Genomic DNA, 13,465 nt, shown 5'->3' with positions numbered 1-13,465 from the left:
TCACTCGCACTGGAGGGAAGTCGGAAAAATAATTCACCATCTCCCCCGGATCTCCGGACTTTTTTTCAATTTTTTTTTTTTCTCAGAAAGTCCACAGCTGATTGCAATGAGCTTGAGTTGCTTTAAATGGCTTAACCCATTTTTTTAAGCTTAAAAATTGGTTTAACATATATTTTTAAATATGTTAAAAATTAAAACATGGCCGGAATAAGTCTGTTAATATTTTAAAATAATTTTAAAAGTCACTTCCTGTTCTTAAAATCTTTCAAAAGAAAATAAAATAAAATTATGATTTAAACGGAAAAAGCTGGCTGTAAATTAAAATTGTTTTAAGTAAATAATTATAATTACTAAATATGGTTTAAAATATACTTAAAAACTTCCTATTAACAAATAAAAAACTATTTTAACTTACAAAGATAAATTAGAACTCAGACGCCATCTTGAAAGAACGCTTCCAAATTCAACAAAATGGCGATTTCTTATGACAACCTAAGGGTTTTAAGAATCTAAAAAATTTAGCTATTTTAATACATTAAAATTTATTAAATTCTTAAGCAAAATCTTTATTAAAAATACATGTATCTAAGCTTCAAAAATTATAGCCAGAGTTCCAAGAGAGACTTAGAAATGCTATCCTATTCAAAGACCTCTATTCCAATATGGGTTAACTTAGCACGTGCAAAATTGTGTCAGCTGCTTGAATTTTGCTTTGTTTGCCCGTTTTGTTAATTAATGCAAAGTGCAGTAACCGTTTTGCATAATTGAAGGCAGCGCCGACTGACTGCCCATTGGGGCATTTCATTATTCAATCATAATTCGCGCGCTCAAACGCAAATTACAAACAGTTTAGCTTTTGTGTTTTATGGTGGTTCTGATGCTTGGCATGGAGTGGTGTGGTGGTGTGCGTAGCGGTTGCGAGTGGTTGTGGATGTGGTGGTGCATATTTCCAACTTGGCCAGTGATAACCCAGCGGCTCGACCGGGGTCCGTTGGGGTCACTTTGGGCCTTGCAAAAATCAAAAATAATAAAATGAAAAATACAAAATCGAAAATCGGTGGGGAAATAAAAAGTAAAAACAAACGAAAGGCACAAGAAAAAGAGAATGAAATCGTAAGAAATAAATACATTTATTTTTTTTTTTGGAATTTGTAATCAACGGCAACCACAGACGGGGGGCGGGTGCGGTGGGGTCCCCGACTTGGATCGAGACTATCCCCCGATAAGCCTTGCTGCACGAGACCTGCCAATTCGCTTGAAACTCGCTCCGACTGACACACTTTTGGCTAAAAAACTACTGCAAAAGAAATCATGGCTACACTTTGAAAAAATAACTATAGATATACCTTAAAATTAAACCTCAAAATTCATAAAAATAGTTTAATATTTAAGGCTAAAAATCAGTAAGATTTTATCAATCAAGTATATTTTCTTAAACCGAAACTAAAGATTCAACTGAATATTGAAGGAAAACCTTATACAGAAATTAATACTAAAATATATTATTTATTTTATTTGAAATATTATTTTCTTTTTACTATTATTTTCCCCCTGTGTAGCCAATGAATGAAGCTGCAGCACTGAACTCGAACTCGCCTAGACTGACACAAGATGCACTGCCTCCGATTCTGATTGAAGTGTGCTATATTTAACGAGTAGCAGCCTGGACGGGGCATCATCATGCAATCCAAGCCAGCCAATTCGCGTAACTCTCCCCTCGGCCCAGCTCCCCACCTTCCTTCCTCGTTTTTGGATGACAGGCTCCTCTAATGAATGAAGTTGATAAGCTAGAGCTAACGATCCAATGGGCAAATTTACAATCTTCCATTGATCATTAGATTTCCGAATAAACTATTATTACCCCATTCCATGCCCAGTGCCCTCTTGGAGTTCCCTGCCCTGCCCTGCCATGTCCCATTTCCATTTCCATTTGAATCGATATCGCTTTTCGGGCTAATTCCTTTGAAGATTCTTTCCCATTCACTGCACGCAATGAATCAACTTTTGATCATTTCTGCGATACATCAGTGAGACATGTGAAAATGTTCATAGTGTTGGCTGGCTATAATTTCTATATATGTATATATATTGTATTCCGCTGAAAATCCGAGCATCTCTGTCTATCTGGCTGTCAGTTGTCGCACTGCCTCCTGAAGGTGAATCTCCCATCTCCCATATGCCATCTGCCGGCAATCGTTTTCATTCAGCACACAAATAGCTTCTCTAATGAGCAAGGAAGCTAGAGCGATGATAAGCTATCAAAATCCGCATCAGTATCAGTATCAGGTCTCCCAGTCCCAGTCACAGTCGCAGCCCCAGTCCCCAAGTCCACATACACATATCGATGGTTGCCGGATGAGAATTGAGATGGATGGACTCGGGTCGGGAAGGTGCAATTACCGGAGAGATACTACGTGTCGCAGCATTGCAGACATGCTGGAAGCTCTTGAATGACAGATCAATGAAATCATTATGAATTCGAAACCGAAAACAGCCATCGAAAATCAAAAGAAATACAAAAATCAGAAGGAGAAATAAGTGCCAACTCATGGCAGCTTTCGGGGAATCGCATCGGGAATCAAGAATCGAGAATGGGAACTGAATCTGAGGGGGTAGCTAGGAACAGGTTCCATCCTTCTGTGATCCTGCGGCGGCGGAAGTTGCTTTGTGGTTTTATATTTGTATGCATCGGGCGTCGATCGTTCTTTCTACAGTTCCTACACTGTAGAAAATAAATGGAGATGACTTATACCTATAATCAAAAAAAAACAAAAAACACTTTCAATAATCTTATGATTTGTTCTGAATTTTTGACCCTTCTTAATATCCTGATTGTTTTATTTATTTTTTTTTTTTTATTATTTCTTGCTGTTTACCTTGATTGTTGCTCCTTCCTTGCTGGTGAGCTGCAACAGGTGCAAAAATCACAACAAATACTTACATCCGCCGAGTGCTGATGCCGCTGCCACTGCTACTTTCCTGTTTTCCTCGATCTCCAATCTCCCTCCAATCTCAAATTCAAACTGAAACCCAAACTGAGAGTCGGGGGAACGGAAGCACCTGTGCGATATGGACAGAGATCGCACGTGATTTCCTTGGGCCCTCCAGGAGAGTTCCAGTCTCCCTCCTCCTCCTCCTCCGTGGAGGAACAATTAAATTTGTTTTTAGTGCTGTATAGGTTCGAGTTTGGGGTTCTTCGAGGGGTTCTTGAGTTCCGAGATCTGACAAATTCATTTGACACTCTACGTTGTAATTTTAAGTGTTATAGCTATATGGCTATAGCTTTATGGTTATAGCTAAATTACAAAAAATAAAGAAAATCCAATCTTAAGCTAAAGCTAAAGTCGGAAACTTGTTTCGGCTTTCGGAGTCGCATTCTCAACATGTTTGCCATGTTGTCTATGTTGCTCATGTTGTTGCTGTTGGTGTTGCTGTTGTTGCTGCTTGAAGCACATAATTACCGCAGCGCGTATTTAATCCGACAAATGGTTTCAACCTTAGTTGAACTTTGTCTATGGGCCACACTCAGCCGTGTAGTTGTAGTTGCTGCTTGCCCCTCCTGTTGCTGCTGCTGCTGCTCATGTTGCTGCCGTTGCTGTTGCTGTTGCTGTTGCTGCTTCTGATGTTGCTGGTGTTGTTGTTTGGCATTTCTAATACTCCATGACAGCCGCTTGAAGCTAAAGCCAAAGTTAAAGCGTTTTCTGTGGTTACAATGTAATAAACCTTGACAAGCTTCAGATGGTTTCTTCAGTTTCTTCCAGTTGCCAGTTGCTGATGGCGGATGGCGGAAGGGGAGAAGCTTAAAACCGAAAACCTAAACTCGATTGTCGGATGATGTCAAGTGCTTAGTGTTGTTTCCAAAGAACAGAAAACAAATTAGTTATTTTGGTTAATGTGCAAAAGTTGTTTACAGAAGACCTGGGCCAGAAAACAGTTTCCGAAAACCATTTCAATCTTGCCAGTCTTTGAACTGCCAGAGACCCAGACTCCGCACCTGTCAACCCCCCATACCCATTTTATTTTTCGCACAACTGCTGCCATTTCCAATGCAATTTGCAACTGTGCAACACACACACTGTGGTGGTGCCATCCGAGATACTTTATCTTTTCCGCCCATCTATCTGCATAAATAGAGAGGAAGAAGATGCCGCCGCCGCCACCGCCTTCTCCACATGTTGCTTCATTCATTCCCGATCCGAATCCGTATCTGATTCTGTATTTGAATCCAAATACGAATCCCAATCTGACGGAGTATGATAAATAAAGTAAAGTGCATTTCCGTCAAAACAAGTTTGTTCTATTAATATTTTCAATACTTCGAATTCAGACAGAGATGTTGTTGTCGGCGGCTTGTTGCCGGTGGTGGTGTTGCTGCCACTGCTGCTGATGTTGCTGCTGCAGTTGCCTCAAAACTTTCACTGCAGACTCGAACGAAGATCACTAGAATAGTTTTTTTTAAAGCACTGAGAAAATAAGGGAGTTAATAGCTAAGATTTAGTAACAAAATCTTAACTTCAAACTCAAAAAATTAAATCTTGTTTAAAATAAAATATAAAATAGTTATAAATAATTCTTTAAAAACTCTCCAATAAATAGTTTTCAGTGCACTTTTTTTTGTGCCTCAATTTGTAGGGGGCGAGGACGTGCTGGCATCGTTTTAATTTGGCCGATCTCCCCTCGGAAAAGTGCACCGCATTTACGGTTGTTTTTATTGGAACCAAGCAGCGCGACAATTCATCCATCATTTTCTGTTATGATTTTGAACATACATTCCCCCCCATTCCCCAGGATAGGGGGAGGAAGGCTGGCACTTGTCTACGCCCCTGGTTCCAGGTTCCAACGATCTCCCCAACTACTCATCGACTGACTACTGCCCCTCTCAGCAGCAGCAGCAGCAGCAGCATCCGGTAATTATGCGACACGCTGATTAAAATGCGTTAAACGCACACTAAACCATATACTATAGTATATATATATATACTTGTATGTATATGTAGACTTGTATTATATATTCCATGGGTGTATCCATGTATTGGTTAGGTGGGTCTGGAGTCCAAGTGAAATCTTCGCCTGCATTAACGAGTTTTCCGTGACGCGACGTTCCCTCCGGTTTCTTCAGCTTCTTCTCGTTTTCTTGAAGCCCGAGATGCTCTTATTCTTTTGCCTCGTCTTGGGCCTTGCTACACTTGATTTCCACAAACACACGCATGCACTTGAAGAAAATATGTAGAATTTCTAAAAAATAAATATTAATCATATATTTTATTATTAAACATTATTTGAAATATTACCTAAAAACTTCTATATAATTATATTAAATTATTTTTATTAATTTTTCTCTGTGTAGTTGGAGAGACTGCGTCTCCTGATATGCTGGCTCTGCTCCCCTTCCCCCTCATTCCATTTGGATTTCTTGGGTTTTGTGGTGATCAGGTTACCTGCTTGGCCTGAGACGGGCGAGGAAGGGGACAGAGCCTAGGAGCAGATCAGGAAGGGAAGCGAGGGGAAAGCCACCACAGGTAAGGGGCAGGCTGGAGCAGGGGCAGGTGACCGGTGGAGAGGTTCTGCGGCTGTTACCTTGCCGGTTGCATGGCATTATCTGAAGTCGTCGTCGCCCATGTTACTCCTCGTGTTGTTTTTGTTGTTGCTCAGATACCCTACAAAAACCGGCAGATTGGTTAGTGGGGCATATTAGTTTTATGTTCAAGAAATTATAATTCTCAACAATTAATTTTTGTAATTTAAGGAGAACTTTGGAGATATTTCATTAATTATGAAAAACATAATTATACTCACAATACCGTATAGTTTCTGGCAGTGTATGAAATGTGCATTTGCTTTTGTTGTTGTTTGTTTCTGCTATTGCACTACACACGGCATTCGTCCTCCAACAAAAAGCGAGGCAAGTCGTAAACAGAACCCCCACCACCCGTTTCGCCCCACCCCTTTTGGCTCCACAACCGCCGCCCATCGCCACACCTCCCGCCCGGTTTCTTCCATGCCACGGCCCGCTTCTTCCACCATTCTCAACTGACTGGAAGAACTTTATACACTGAGAGATACAGATTGATTTATTTTATCTAATTTTATATTAAAAAAAAAAAGAATTTTGGTTACTGGCTTGTATATTTTGTTAAAGTTTTCAAGGAAAATTTAATATAAAATTTTTTGTTGTATCTAATATTGTTTCTCTCAGTGTGGCAATATAAAAGTTCTTTAGTTGCTTCGTATTTTTTTTTTATCGTATTTCTTCTAACTCGTCGTCGTCGTTGTGCGTGGATCTTGTTGTTTTTGTTTTTGTTGTTGTTGTTGTTGTTGCTAGTGTTGTTGTTGCCTTGTCTCGTTTATTGATCGTGTTGCTGCACACACCGACAACCACTAACCATACATACACAGAAAGAAAACCAACACACACAACTGCAGTTACATACGCAATTCAATGAAGAAATGCTTCAAGTCAATGACCCGGAAATTGTGTCTAAAAAACAAAAACAACAGCAACAGCAACAGTGGCGGCAGCAGCAACAGCAACAGCAACACCAATAACAACATGCAACTGCAACATGCAGCATAGAACTTTTACCTAGACGTCGGCGCATGCGACTGACGTTGCAACTTGACTGCGCCAGTCCAATGAACCGCATTGCATTCGCTGCCCGCAGCTTTTTGCAACAATTGCACGCAGAGCAGCAACAGCAGCAACAGCAACAACTACAACATCAGCAACATCAGCAACAGCAACATCCAACAACCAGCGATGACAATCAACGCAATTAATGCTCATCCGGCCAGTAGAGTGGCGAAGCAGCTTGCTCTTCCTTCTCCATCCTGTTTTGGAGAATTCTTCAAAAGTCAGACTCTTCTAATATTTAATTTTTTAATACTTAGGGCCTTGATGAGAAATTCTATTCCATCTGTAGTCCATGACATACTATATATTAAATTCATGCAACTAGTAAGTCACCTCCACCTTCAACCCCCATCCAGTTTAGATCCATTCCCCATTCTCCTCAATTTATTGCATATCGAAAAAAATTAAGCACAAAAGTTCAGTGCCAGAGGCCAAGTCGTTGTCATCATCGTCGTTAGCACTTGTAATGAGAATTTATGTGCCGACAAGATGTGCATATATAGAGGAGGTTGTTGCATACGGAAAGTGCCGCCAAACATGCAACATGCAATTAGATTTGAGAGCAACAGCAATACTAGAGCATGGCAATTAGGAACAGGAAAGTTCCAAGGATATACTATAATTTTATTTCAATTTTTTTTAAATATAATCATATATTCCCATGATCCTATCTCTTTGAGATCTCCCATTCACCCATCACCCATCACACAGAACGATGCGTGCAACATTGAATCACTTGTCCATTGAAAGAGGTCAAAGTTGTTGCAAGTCTCACGACACAATTCGCATATGGAGCAGGAAGACCGACCCTCCGGAGAAGAGTCTCCCCTTTGGAGAGAAGAGATGCGTGCGCGACTTTTAGTTTCGCATTTAATGCAATTAACCTCAAACTAAATGGCAATCACTTTAATTTGCTTTAATTAAGCTTTATATGCCTACGGTGGGGCGATGCCAGGAGAGCATGGAGATGGAGGTGGCTGGAGAGGAAGAGTGGACTGAGGAGGAGCAAGAGTCTACTGAGGAGGAGGAGTGGTCTGAGGAGGAGGAGTGGTCTGAGGAGGAGGTAGCCAAAAACGACGCCTACATCGGATGACGGTTCTTTAATTAATTACAGGGAAAGAGATGGCACTTGCCACACACTCTCCCTCCCCTCCAGCCCTCCCTCCAGCATCTGCGCCACTCAACGCCCACTTGTTGTGCGGCATTGATGGTAACTAGGCATGTTTCCTGTACGAGTACGAGGGCATGTCGGTATATCTCTCAAGTGCCCGACCGCCTGCCTCATCAGCCCTGCAGGATATGCCTGCCCAGGCATATGGCAATATAGTACGATCTCCGACAGATCCCTGCTTCAGCTCCAAAGAGCCATCCTCCTCCACGCATGCGCACACTTAACGAACGCTTAACGGATGTTTCCCCTCCTCCATCCTCTACCAGCCATTCCTCCTTCCTCCAATCCCAAAAAAAAATCCAAAATCCCCGAATCCCAGCATTCAGAACCCCTCATTGTGGGCTGACACTTGTAACACAAGCATGGGCATCAGTCCCGATCTCAGCTTGCAACCTAAGCCTGACATTTGTTTCCCACACTGAAAGAAATTAGAACTCTAAGCTCATTACTCTCTTATCTAAATTATGAGTTCAGAAAGACTCTTTTTTAAGTGCAACAGTTTCCCCGTTTTCTGTGTTCTGTGGACGACCTCCTACTTCTCCATCTCCGGCTACTCCTACTCCACTTGAGAGGCTCGTACGTGCCCAGATGCGTGGGAATGACGAGATGTCTGGAGAACCCCACCACCGGGAATAGAGTGGGATAGGTGGAGGCTATATGGCAGGAAGAGAGATAGAGTAACAGGGATGTGCCAGAGGACTAGGGGAAATTCGAGACTTGTTAATGCGCCAAAATTATATGCGCCGGCAGCCAGACATACCGGAATACGTATATCCCATATATGAGCCATCGATCTACAACAAAAAACAATTAAATAAAATCATTAATTTGTTGCCAAGTGTAGGCCAGAGAATAAGAGAGAACAAATTGAAAAAGAAGCCTATAAGACACCAGAAGAAATACGCCAAGATCATGCCACAAAAGCCGATCCCGATCCCGATCCCGATTCCCGATCCTCGATGCGAATTTATGAATGTATCTTTCAGTTTCTTTCAGAGAACGAGCACGCAATGCAATCTCTGAAGGATCGCGTCTGGAATGTGGCTTAAATTATGACTTAAATGGCGTTGGCAGTTTATGCGGCTGCCGTCTTGTGGGGATGTGGATGATGATGATGAGGATGAGGCTGGAGACTTGGCTTTAACCCATTACTTTTTTGCAGCAAAATGAAAATGATTTTTAAAAACTGGTATTAGTTTTTTATACAAATTTTTTTAATTCACCATTGTTTATGTAATAAATTAATTTTATTAAATATTAAATATATTTTTTTCCCATTTGGGTTAAGACATGATGAGTTTGAGCGGAAACGGCGCTCTCAAGATGCGACTCTTGAGTTGGCTTTTAAGCCGTTTCGCTGGCTTTCTTTTTCAATGCTGTTTCGCCCATTCTTAAGAGCTTCTCTGCAGAGTCTTCTCCGCCTCTATGGACGCCCCTCCTCTATGGCATCCACCCAGTAAAGAGACCCGCATCCATTCTCCATCATTTTGGCCTCCACTTTCATGACTGACTCTCGACTTGTGTGTGTGTTTTTTTTTTTTTTTACTTTATTTGGCTGACGTGAACGTGAGGTTTCTTCTGGCCGTTTCTTCGGCTTTATTTTCTTCTGCTTGTTGTTATTTTGGATGTGGCTTGCATTCTTGGCCACATCCTTCACAAGGTCATGGCAAGCAGACGGGCGGACAGATACACAGATACACAGATACAGATACATTCTCAGTAAGAGATAATAATGAGGAACTTCTAGCTGATGGCTGCCCAGCAGACTGATATGGTCTGAGCATATATTTAAACACACAATATAAATCGTATTTAAGCAGAGTAATCTCTGTTCAAATAATTGTAGACGGTATGCGGTTTCTGTTGGCATTTCCCCTCGGCCAGATCCTCGGCCAGGTCGTACAGACCCCTCATACACCTCAAATGTACTACACCTCATATGTACACCTCTGAATATGTTCCCTCTGGTGTTTGCACAAATTGTTAGCGGACTGCCACAGAGATATAGTTTGTTTTGGTTGTTCTTGTTGTTTGGCTCTTTTTTACGCTTTTTGCCTTCAGGCCCCCTTACAAAAAAAATAAAAATAAAATGAAAAAAATATTTATAAACGAACATATAATGCAGGGCTGAGAGATCCAATGGAGATGCTGGTGATGATATGCTGGATTTCGTAGAACAAGCGGATTCCGCGCGCAAAAAAAAGGTGCAAGTCTTTTTTTTAACACCCAATATAAGCTTTTAAATATTTTCCATTAAGTCTTTAACAATTTGAAAAGGATATATGTTTTTTAGACCCCCACACCTTAAAATAAGAGCTACCTACTCACAAGCCCCACAACCATGATCAAAAGATCAGAGCTACCTACACACATCCCAGTTCCTAACAATTCCAAGTATGACACCCCGAGATGACATCGACATGTTTTTCTTTATATTTATTTTTACATTTTTTATTTTTTTTTGGGTTTCTGTTCGCGGTGGCGGGCTTTACCTTTTCAGCTGTGGGGTGTTAATAAGATATCAAATATGCATGTGGCCGGGCAACGAGAATGCCCAGCCAAGAGCCAATCCAAATCCAAACCAAACCAAACCCAATCCCAAAATCCAATCCCAAGCCCAAAACCCAATTCCAGACTCGGTTGAAACTTTGGCCCGTGGCTGGCGCGAGATCTTGCTAACGAGTCGAGTTTGAAAATGCAGCATAAAAAAAAAATAAATAAACCATAAAAAAGGCTAAACACACAACCTTAAATTCTCTTTCTCCAAAATAAAATAATCACAGAAAATCATAAAGTATAAAACTATTACTTTAAAGAAGATTTAAAAAATATACAGAAAAATGGGGAAAAATTTTGGGTCCCGAAAAACTACAAGAATTTATCTTATGGTTAGATTACCTGCTTCTTATATTATACATATATAAAATATTTTGATAAATCTTTCTATAAAAACCCCCTTTAATATCCAACTTTAAGATCCTCAATCCTTAAGGCAAGAGTATCTTAAAAACGGAGAACCCTTTTTCCAGCTAAACCCTCCTGAAGTTTTGTTTATTTTCAAAGATACAAAAAAAACAAATAAATAAAAATAATAAATCGAAAGACCCAACAGCAGCGACTGGGACAGCTCCACAATAAATACCCCCAAGCACTCAAAGCTTTTCTTATTTATTTTTATTATTATTTTTTTTTTTTTTTTGGCACATAAAAATAGCCCTCACTCATACATTTTCAGATTTCTTTATTATTCGAATTGATTTGAAAATAATTCAAACGAATTTCAGAGCGCGTGCGCAGCTGGCTGATCTGAACAAAAGAAAAGCCACTACCGATTTTCGCGCCGTGTAAGTCTCATAAAGCGTAGCACGGTAGCCAGAGCAGCTACAGGTTCGACTCCCGAGTGCCCGAGTGTTTGTGTGTATCTGTGTGTATGGACGATGACGCTGGAAAAAAAAAAATAAAAATACAAAATCAGAGAGAAAAAAATCGAAAATAATAATGAATAAAAGAAAACCTGTACACAAAAAACCAGACAAATAAACCAAATACAAAAGCCTTCTCCTCCGGGGCTGTCGTCTTGGTCTTGCTTTTGGCTTCAGTTTTGGTTTTTTAGTGCGTGCGGCATGGCTCCACTGCAGCGTGGCAAACTGGTCCACCGAGTGGCCCCTCCTGCCCCCAGTCCGATCACAGGCCTCCACTTTCCGAGTTGTGTTGCACAGTAGCCACAGCATCCCTCCATCCACTGAAGCGATCAGACACTCGAAGAATATGGGTTTCAAACGACATTGTTGTTTAAATCTTTTTAAAAATAAATATTATTTTTAAATAATTCATAACTTATTTATTACTTTATAATTATTTTATTAAATTTTAATTTATGTATAGTATTTTTTATTTTAGTTTCTTTTGTGTGCCTTAAAGCCTGGCCTGCACATTCTGAACTCCAGCTCTTCACTTGGCTCGTCAAGAATCGCAGCCTCCTGCGAGGCCTTCACGGCCCCAGCACATTATGGCTAATAGTTGCCTGCTTCCCTGGCCAACTCCCCTCGAGGAGGCGTGGCTGCACTTATTACTATGCACAGGGTTTTGTTTTTGTTTGGGTTTCTTAAACACTTTCCTCTGAAGAGTGGCTATATCGATGAGAAATTTTTAAAAAATTATCCCATTAAAAACTAAATCATAAATTGTCTTTAAAATGAAACTGTTACAGTCGTATTATTTGATTAAAAAATAGCATCCTGTAAAGTCTGTCTATCATATTAGTACCAGGTATCAGTTATTCCATATCCTTAACTTCCTTTTTTTGCCATTTCTGCTCTTTTGTCTGCGACTACTTTGCGTTTTCTGAAGAAATCTGGAGAGAACTTTTCCTCGTACGTCCTTTAAGGTCATTAAACGGGCACTGTTGTTATGTATTGGGATGGTATATGGTTGGAGCAGTGCTCCTTATTATTGGAAATCTCTTTGGCAGCCACGAGATCATGTTTTCGAACTGACTCACTGCAGAATCAGGCTTAGGCTGATTGGCTTAATCATCGGCCCAAGTTCGGCGTCAAAGGTCGCAGAAGTTTTTGTAAAAATTTTATGACATTTTTGTTTTCATTTTATTTTTTGTTTTTTTTTGTCATGCCGACACTTTCAAGGGTTGCGCTTTAATTAATTAATCAAATCGGCAGTAAAAATTCCTTTACCGATCTCGTTGACTCACCAAGAAGACGATTACGGAGGAGCATCACCCCGTTTTTCTGTTTTTTTTTGTTGTCTGGGGGGGATTTTGATGGTGGGGTTCATGGGGTCAATTTGTAAGTCAACGGTTTACTATATTAAATTCTCCGAATTTTTCTCCTCCTCATGAATATCAACTTAATTAACTGTTAACTGTAAAAAGAAAAAAAAATAACAGTTGACGGGCGGAAATGATTACGTATACGGCAGTGCCCCCCCCTGCACTTTATTCTTTTTTTTTTCGAAAGCCCATGACAGAGCCAATGGTTAATTCCAAGTCGTATGTAATAATTATGTTGATGGAATATTCATAACAGGAAATCCCTTTTACAACAAGTGCCCATTTCTGTGATTAAAATTACATAGAGTCATGCACAATCAATGCAAATGGGAATGTAAATGTTGAATAAAAAATTGTATGCCCTGTTGTTGTTTTTATTGTTAGTGATGTTTTTTGTTGTTTTGTTGCCTCTTGTTGTTGTTGTTGTTGTTGCTGCTGTGTGTAGTTTGCTCATTGAATATCAAATTACTTCGAAACCCAAATCGAAGTGCGGAACTCTCTAAAAGTGCACTACACTTCAGTTTTCAGTTCAATGATTGGGATGTTTTTGGAGTATCTCTATGGGTATACTCTATAGGAAAGTGTACAATTTCTAAAATAGAAAATGGCAATTGATGGTTTGAAAATGAAATTTTAAGGAAATGAAGAGTATAAGTGGGTTATAAGGGAAGGGAGTTATTAAAACTATGAGGGATACTGCATCTCAAGACATCATAAATTGCTTACTTTAATAATAAACAAATTATTTCAATATTAGTCAGCCAGTTTAAGAACTTATTAAATTTTTGGTTTATCTTATGTGTAATTCAGAAGTAAAATCTTTAGTAACTAGTACTTACTAGTAGTAGTAATGCTTAGTAAAATATTATATGTTTTG

This window comes from Drosophila ananassae, chromosome 2R (assembly GCF_017639315.1).
Source record: "Drosophila ananassae strain 14024-0371.13 chromosome 2R, ASM1763931v2, whole genome shotgun sequence".
Lineage (NCBI taxonomy): Eukaryota > Metazoa > Arthropoda > Insecta > Diptera > Drosophilidae > Drosophila > Drosophila ananassae.
Note: the sequence above shows the minus strand (reverse complement) of the source record.